The sequence below is a fragment of the Hyaena hyaena genome, unplaced genomic scaffold (genome assembly GCF_003009895.1).
Source record: "Hyaena hyaena isolate Hyena2069 unplaced genomic scaffold, ASM300989v1 scaffold_130, whole genome shotgun sequence".
Lineage (NCBI taxonomy): Eukaryota > Metazoa > Chordata > Mammalia > Carnivora > Hyaenidae > Hyaena > Hyaena hyaena.
In genome coordinates, this window is record NW_024080762.1 from 2,943,824 (window position 1) to 2,952,219 (window position 8,396).

Here is an 8,396-nt window from a genome sequence, read left to right on the forward strand (position 1 = left end):
CCACAAGCCGTGAGATCATGACCGGAGCTGAAGTTGGCTGCTTAGCCGACAGAGCCGCCCGGGCACCCCTGAGAAGCTTTGACAGTAGAGCGGGCTGGTGGTCACATAACGTGGTAAGCTCACTGAATACCACTGAATGGTTACACTTCAATGGTTAATCACAGGTCATGTGAATTTCCTCAAAAAATTCAACCACAACAAAACGTTGAGGAAGCAGTGGTCAGAACGCAGGTATACGATTGATGCCTTTGCAAAAGAAATTAAAAGCGTACCAAGGAAGATTTCTTGGAATGCTGGCATGGGGTAAGGGGGCCAAAGCAGGGACAGGGGTCGGATGATATGGGCCAGCGTTGGCTGTCACCCGGCCGTGGCGCATTCAACGCCCCCTCTCGAACCTGAACTCCCACTATCCAGTAGGCTCTAGGTTTGCCCAGGCCCCGCTGCAGCTCTGAGCCTTTGCTCTCCACCGGGAGACCCGGCCACGGGCAGGCTGCCCAGAGCAGCGGGGGCTCCCCTCCCAAACCCCCATGCACGGGGGCCCAGGTGGGAACACACTAACACTTTTCCTGACCTGACCCCAGGAGCAGGGCTCCTCATGGGTGACCCGGTGGGGCCCAGGGTCCCGTAGGTAATGCCGATCTGGCTGGGAGGTGTGGCTGATGAAGCCAGAGGGGCTCCGGCCAGAGTGGCAGTGCCCCCTGGCTCTCCCGGGGTCCCAGGGGCCATGTTGGATGTGACTCAAACATCAAGGAGGAGAGTTACGTATGCACTTGTGTTCCAGTAGTAGGATAAAAACAACAGAACCGCCGACATTTACTGAGCACTTACTACGTGCCAATTGCTGGGTTAAACCTGGTGTGCGTCCTCCCCCGCAGTCTTCACAATGGCCCTGTGCTGTGTCAGCTCTTCTGGGTCACTACTGCCCGAAGGAGAGGGAGAGTCAGCCAGGTGAGGTTAGCTGCCCAAGGCAAACCCGACGGGCAAGTGGAGGGGCCAGGATTCAAACCCGCGACGTCTGATCCCGGGCCCAAGCAGTACATGGTCGGAGACCCCGAATCCACCCACGCAGTGAAGGGACAGCAAGGGATGGTCTGTTGAACACCTATCCTGTGCTGCCCCCACTAAGCTCAGAATCCTGATGTGCTTGAGGAAGGATTGCAAATGGCCCCATGCAGCAGGCCTTCTGGGCTCGGGACCATTTTACAGGGGTGGGATGGAGGCTCAGAGGAGTAACGGTGCCCGGACATCACACAGCCAGTAGGCAAGCGAGGCGGGCTTCAGGCAAGCTCTCCTCGAAGTCACATTGCGGACCCCTTGCTTCCCGAAGGTGAGTGTGCCTGTGAGGGTCTTGATTCTGGGCCTCCCCTTCCATTTGCTTCTCTGAGGAGCACTTCCGCCTCGTGAGAAGACAAGACAGGGCTGTGTCTGCCTCGGGACACACACGGGCGGGCCTCCTTGGTAACCGGACGGGGACATCGGGACCCCGGCTGCCATGATGTCTCGTTTCTGGAAGAGCAGTGGCCTGGCTTTGAAGCCCCATGGAGGATGAGGGGGATGGATGGAAGTTTCCAGAAAGTGGGGGCACCCACAGCCAGGAGCATAAACGGTTCCCCGAGGACCCCAGGGGAAGGACACAGCTAAGGACAGAGTCCTGTGGCTGCCTCCACCACACAGGGAAGGGCCGGGACAGGGCGAGGAGACGGGAAGCCCCAGCCCCGCGGTTTCGAGTGTCTCTCGTGGGTGTGTGTTTGGCCCCGTCGACCCTCAAGGGGCCCTGGTGTGGGGGCCACCTCACCTGTGTGCTCAGTGGGCGATCCAGAGATAGAGGCCTGCACCGCCCCAACCCCAGGCCTCCAGACACCCCTGGCCACTCCCGCTCCCCAGGTGTGAACCACTCACTTCCTCCACTGCTCAGAAGGAGCAAAACTGGCTAAGTCTGGTTTAGACTAGTTCCTGTCAGCCTCTGCACACCTCCTCGCCTCGCCCGCCTGCTCTAGGCATGGGGGGGCTGCTGCCTGTGCCCCTGGGGGTGAAACCCCTTTCTGGGGCCGGGTGCCGATGTCACCGGGTCGTGGGGGCGGTGCTCAGCGTTCCTGGTCCTGGGCTGGAGGGAATTCGCCAAGGGAGGCAACAGAGAGAGCAGAAGCCCCAGGGCCGAGTTAGAGGCACCCACCTGCAGCCAGTAGGAGCCACTTCCTTCTCTGCGTAGAACGGGCTGGGGCTTGCCGAGGGGGTGCACCTGTCGCCTTCTGATGGATTTCTAAAGGGAAAGCGGCGGTCCTGTGACCCCCCTCTAGGCTTTGGGGTCCAAACCACTTCACAGGGATCAAGCACTTACTTGGGATCCAAGGTGTGAGAGTATGAGAGTGGAGCAGAGGGCCTTGAATGGGGCCTGGCCTGTGAGGGAATTTAGACGGCTTTCGGGAGATGGGAGGGGAGGGGAGGGGAGGGGCAGGTCCCAGTACTGGGAGGGGGAGGGCACATTCAAGGGAGGCCCCTCCCCCGCCTGGATGTGCCCTTCATCCTCCCCACGTGTGCACTGCGTCCTCTATCACGTGCCTGCCATATGCCAGATCCTGAACTTTGAGAGCAAGAGGTAACTAAGACATGGCCGCTCTCCTCACAGCCTGGAAGGGAGACAGCCAGGAAAACAAACAGTCAGGATGGACGTGTGTGCAACATAGATGACCGTACTGCTGGAGGGGCTGGGGTGAACCCTGCCCTGGGGCCAAGGGAAGGCTTCACAGAAGAGAAGACATCCAAGCAGGTTCCTAAAAGATCCGCCAGGCAGGTAGGAAGGGGGAAAGCCTTACAGGCAGAGGAACCGGCAAGTGCAAAGGCCCTGGCAGAGTGGGTGTGTAGTGTGCCTGACAAACAGTCTGGAGGGTCAGCCATGTCCATGGGGCAGGTGGAAGGAGATAATGCTGAAAAGGTGGGCCAGCACGGGCCAGCCTTGAATGCCATGTGAAGGAAGGAAGCTAGGGTCTCGCAGCCATGGTCGGTCATGGATGGTCAGATGGTCAGAGGGACCGTCTACAGTTTGAATGTGTCCAAAGTACCCTGCCTAGACTCTCCCTCCCGGGCATTCCGCTCTGTGCTGCTGACTGTGGTGTCCTGCGCCCAAGCCAGGACTGTGTCCCCACTGAGACGGAGGGGGTTGGGGGTGTCCCTCACGACAGGCAGCCTGCGGCGGGAGAGGCGTGGAGCAGAGCCTGTCCCAGAGCAGGGGCGGCGCGGCTCGGGAGGGGCCCAGCCTGCCCTCACCTCGGTTCTCTTCACTCCTCCCCCCCAGCCCTGAACCAGTGAGTTCTTTCCAAGGGGATTCATTGTGTCTGCTCAGACCCGCCAGGTGCGTCCTGTCCCTGTGTCCCTGCGCTCCCTTGTCGCTTCCGTGCAGCCCGCTGGCCCAGCGCCCGAGCACCTTGTTATCTCCCGCCGCGTGCTGTCACCTCTCATTACAAAACCTGCAGAAATTCTCCGAATCGGCTCACCAGTTATCACGCTCGCCACCACAGCCTGCATGAGCCTCTGGGCCTGAGCCACAAGGCACCCACAGCACCCCAGCGGCTTCGGCTCTGCGCCCCGAGGGGGGCCCTTCCCCTCCGCTGCCCCAGCCCGCCCTGGGCTCCCCACGCTTCCCTTTCTCTCCTTCTTCGGCTTGTTTTTTTAAAAACTGAAGTAACGCAGAGCAAGGCCTGAGGGTGACAGACGGGAGCCACCAAGGCGGGCCTAGCTAGGGGACGGGTCGGGCAGGCCCGGGGCACTCCGTGTGGAGGGAGCCTGGGCTGGGGGTGGGGGCAAAGTGGGGGGCTGCTGCCCGAATCAACCCGTTCTCCCCATGGCGTCCCTTCTGGCTTCCAGGAAGGGCCCGCAGCCAAGGGGCCTCTCGGGAGAGCAGGGAGTGGGGTGCGTGGGGGGGGGGTGTGAGGGTGTAGAGCACGTGTGGCCCCGGACAGACAGAAACCCAGCAAAAGGCAGAGAAGAACTATGTGAGAGAGAAAATGGGGCCCTCGGTCTCGATTTTCCTTGCCTTCCTTCTCTGACTTCCCCGTCCCAGCGACAGTCACAAGGACAGCTTTATAGTAGCTGCGCAGGAAATGTTTGTTGAGCAGATAACGTAATCGGCATCCGACAGTCTACTTCTTAGGAGTATATTGGGCTCAGCAAGCAGGTTAGGGAGATTCAGAGACCCCTCTCCGCTTCTTCCCCCCAAGGTCTGACCAGGGACCCCTGAACCTGCCTGCTAGAGGCCAGGTGAGCCTTGGCATCACGGGCCCCCACTTGAGCACAGGAAGTGAACGACGTGGTTCCTCATGGACACCCACAGCCCTTAGGGTGGCCCTTCCCTCCTGCCCTGATCCAGCCATACCTGCCGGACTAGCCACTCGGATTTGCGGACACTCAGCAAGCTCCGTCTAGCTCACGGTGAAGGTGAGGGGACCTCATTCTCCATGAGCAGGTGGGGGAGGAAAGGAGAGGACTTCTTTCTTCTGCCACTTCATCTTTTGAAGCCCGAGTGCTCTTTCTTCAGTTTGGATCACTCCTTTTTTAAGGGAAATGAATAGCCTTCAATGAGTGCTCATCACCTAGCTGAGCTACGATAATAGCAGTAACCGTACGGAACTTGTGAAAGTTCACAAGTCACTTTCACATCCAGGATCGTACAGAAGACTGGGAAGAGAGAGGGGACAATTTTGAAGCTTTCTGTCCTCCAAGTGAAGTTCCCTCTCCCTACCTATCTGCTCTCATCCTGGAGGCAGAGTACCCAGAGCTGGACTAGGAAATTCTTCTTCTTCTTTTTTTTTTTTTAAGTTTTATTTATTTATTTGGATACAGACAGAGATCACGCACAAGCAGGGGAAGGGCAGAGAGAGGTGGGGAGGGAATCCCAAGCAAGGTCTGCACTGTCAGCACGGAGCTTGATGCGGGGCTCCAACTCATGAACCACGAGATCATGACCTGAGCCAAAATCATGAGTTGGATGCTTAACCAACTGAGCCACCCAGGTGCCCTTGGAAATTCTTGACTCACTTAGGGTGAAAGCAATTTCTGAGAAAATGGGATGTTTCCTCCTAAGCCCAACACAAAACATGTGGGATTCAGGGATACCCTGTTTCCTTAATAATTTGGCCTTAGCAACTATCCTCTGGCACGCAGTAATTGGCAACGATGTCCCCGACAAATGACCCACTGACAGCTAAAGCAAAGCAGCGGCCACCAGTGTGTCGTAAAAGAGGTAACAGCTACAAACCGCTACCATAATGTAAAATATAAAACTATTCTTCAAGTCCTACAAAATGGAAGTAAATGTTGACTTCACATCGTGAGTGCAAAACGGGGCTCCCATTTGCCTTAAAATCTAAAGATAGACAACAAAATGGCCACCTCTACTGTATCATAACTTCAGTCTAAACTCTTATCCTCTCTTTAAGAAGCATTAATTAAACTTCTATTTAAGAAACGTTTTAAAAAATCGTGTTGCAGTTTGGAAGTGTAATTAGGCAGGATAACATCTGAGGGAAAAAACGACTGGAAAAAAAGTTGGAGCAAGCATCCCCCCCACCCCCGCCTTTAAAGACATATTCCTGCAGCAAATAGGACCTTTCTGTTCCATCCTGCTTGCCTTTTGAGGTGGCATCGAGGGCACTTGTGGGAGAAACAGGCCCTGATCTGTACCAGGCTGTGGCCTTGGGTAGGGGCCGCCACCACCTTCTTTTTCCAGGGTGGAATTCGGGCTGCCAAGAGGGACAGTAACCAGCCCGAGGCTCCCCTACATCACTCTGGAGCGACCATCTTTCAACGAAGCCTTTCTGACACTGGTAGAAAGAGTGCAATGAACAGCATGGGGCCGACAGGATTGGACAGGGTGTTAAGTAGTAGCAACCAGAATGGAAGCTGTTGAGAGAAAGACCAGCTGAATCTTTGACCTCTTGATGGGCAGAGAGATCGGGGGCAGGATGAGGCAGACGCCCAGGGTCCGGGGTGGGCACCAAACTGCACCTCCCCCTGGTGGCCTCCGTGCTTGGCCACTCATCTCCCGTCTTTTTGTTTCAGCCCTCTTGACCCGGGGTGGGTCTGGAAAGCTCTGTGGCCTAGGAGAGGGAATGAGTGTCCCTAAGAGCCTGCTCTGGTGCTCTCTTTCTCTCTCTCTTTTTACGTTTTATTCATTTTTTGAGAGAGAGAGAGTGAGACAGGGTGAGCAGGGGAGGGACAGAGAGAGAGGGAGACACGGAATCTGAAGCAGGCTCCAGGCTCTGAGCTTGCTGTCAGCACAGAGCCCAACGCGGGGCTCAAACCCACAAACCGCGAGATCACGACCTGAGCCGAAGTCGGATGCTCAGCTGACTGAGCCACCCAGGCACCCCTCTGGTGTTCTGTCTATACAGGGCGAAGAGTGTGTCTGTGACACATTGTGAAGAAGTACAGGCTGTGCATGTGGAGTCCTTCATGCAGCAGAGGGCACGTAGTAGGGGCTTCACACACACCAGTGGGGCCACTGCTAAGATGGAGGGCTGGGAGCCCCGGGTCAGCCTGACTCTCCAGCCATCAGAGAACCAAGTGGCTAAATTCCTGCTTCATGGTTTACAAGCTGTGTTTCCCTGGACCGGCCACTTTCCTTGGGCCTCAGTTTCCTTTCCTATACAGTAGAGGTGTTATTTACTCAGCGAGCTGGTGTTTGGATGCAGGGCTGTTTGGTACCAATCTGCTTCCAGAAGCTAAAGGAAGAAAGTCCTGAGAGTGTCAGGGTGGGCTGGGGGGCAGGTGACAGCGGTCTCTGGGTCCCTTCCCCCTGGCCACACAGGCATTCGCTGATGTCCTGCTCTCCAAGCCCAGCTGATAGGCCCATCCCAACTTTGGCTCTCCTGCCCTTGAGAAAGTCAAATAATTCGACCTGCACAGAAACCTAGGCTTCCTCAGGGCCGTCGGGTGCTAATCATGGTGGAGCCAGGTTAGTACTTGCACGGGACCGTCTTCCAGTGCCGTTAAAAATGTAGACTCCGTGTTCTTGCTCTCAGTGGTGAAGTGGCCTTCATCCGGGTCTTCAGAAGACCCTCCACCCAGCCTTCCTTGCCGCTCCTTCCTTCCTCCTCATTCTTTTCCGCATCTTATATGCAAATGCCAAAGAGGGCCCATCTCCCATCCTTTCCCTCCCTGCCCTTTGTGTCTCCAGATCCTTAAATCACATGCCACCCCAGCCAGTTTAGCATAAGAAATTAGATTAATTTCCATGCTCCAACTCCAGATGTAAATGCCTTTATTAATAATTTAAAGCACATTTATTTATGCGGTTTGATATTTTTCAGGTTCAGGGAAGCAATTAAGTTTTGCTCAAGTTGTGGATCAGCGGACAGCATGTTCCTCGCCCTCTGCCCCTCCAGAGCAGATGGGGAGGGGGGCGACAGTCACGGGGGCCAAGGCCTGGCCGGCGCCTCCCTCCCCGCCCCTCCCGCCGGCCCCCTGCCTCTGTGAGACCTGGGCTTTTGAAATTGAAGAGAACACATCAGTTTGCTCGGAAGGCCAATCCCTTACTCAGAACTGCCCTGGGTTATCACACTTGAAGACCTTCAGAGGCCCCAGCCACCAAAATTTCCCTCCACCAGTTCCTGCGTAGCTGACAGCACTGAGAAGCCAGTTTCCACGTTTACCTCCAACGGCAAGGTCTCATCCGTGAAGGGCTCGGGGCGGGGGGAGCAGAGCCTGACCGCTTGGGAGCTGGAGAGTGGGGATGACGTGCCCACCCTCGTTCACCTTGGCTTGCTTACCCACACACTGAGCAGGTGGTATTTACCTTCGTGGGGCCGCTACGGAGACTGGACAGCAAGATAACATGGGCCAGAGAGCACGTCGGATCTGCCCACCGGCTCCGTCGGGCGGCCTCGCCCAACCCTCCTCAGGACTCCATTTGTGCTGTGCCCCATGCCCTTCTGTCTCATCCCCATGCCTCAACCCCGCCCACGCTGCGTAACAAAAATATTTTCCATTCGCGTATTGCTTGGTGCTGTGAGCCTGGCGTCATTTTATTGTCAGTAACAATATTTTATTGTATTTTTAAATGCTTATTTATTTATTTTTGAGAGAGGGAGAGACAGAAAGCGAGTAGGGAAGAGGCAAAGAGAGAGAGGGAGACGGAATCCCAAGCAGGCCCTCAGCACAGAGCCCGACATGGGGCTCGAACTCAAGAACCGTGAGATCAGTGACCTGAGCCTAAACGGAGAGTCAGATGCTTAACCGACAGAGCCCCCTGGGCGCCCCTGTGGGTAACAATATTTTAAACAGAGATGGAAGGTGAGTCCTCAGGAGACGTAACTTCTCGGAGACAGATTGGGATGCAGGAGAATTCTCAGTATCCCTGGCTATCCCGAGCCCTGGCTGCCGGGGACTGTGTGAGATTCTGT

The 8,396-nt window shown here is 56.2% G+C and overlaps 1 long non-coding RNA gene across 1 annotated transcript; it reads left to right on the plus strand.

The window, feature by feature from the left end:
- The first annotated feature begins 2,627 nt into the window (after positions 1-2,627).
- LOC120235482 lies at positions 2,628-7,989 on the plus strand. The gene is made up of 4 exons (XR_005529429.1): positions 2,628-2,791; positions 3,293-3,349; positions 4,215-4,431; positions 7,305-7,989. It is a non-coding gene; the product is annotated as an uncharacterized LOC120235482 (long non-coding RNA).
- The last annotated feature ends 407 nt before the right edge of the window (positions 7,990-8,396 follow it).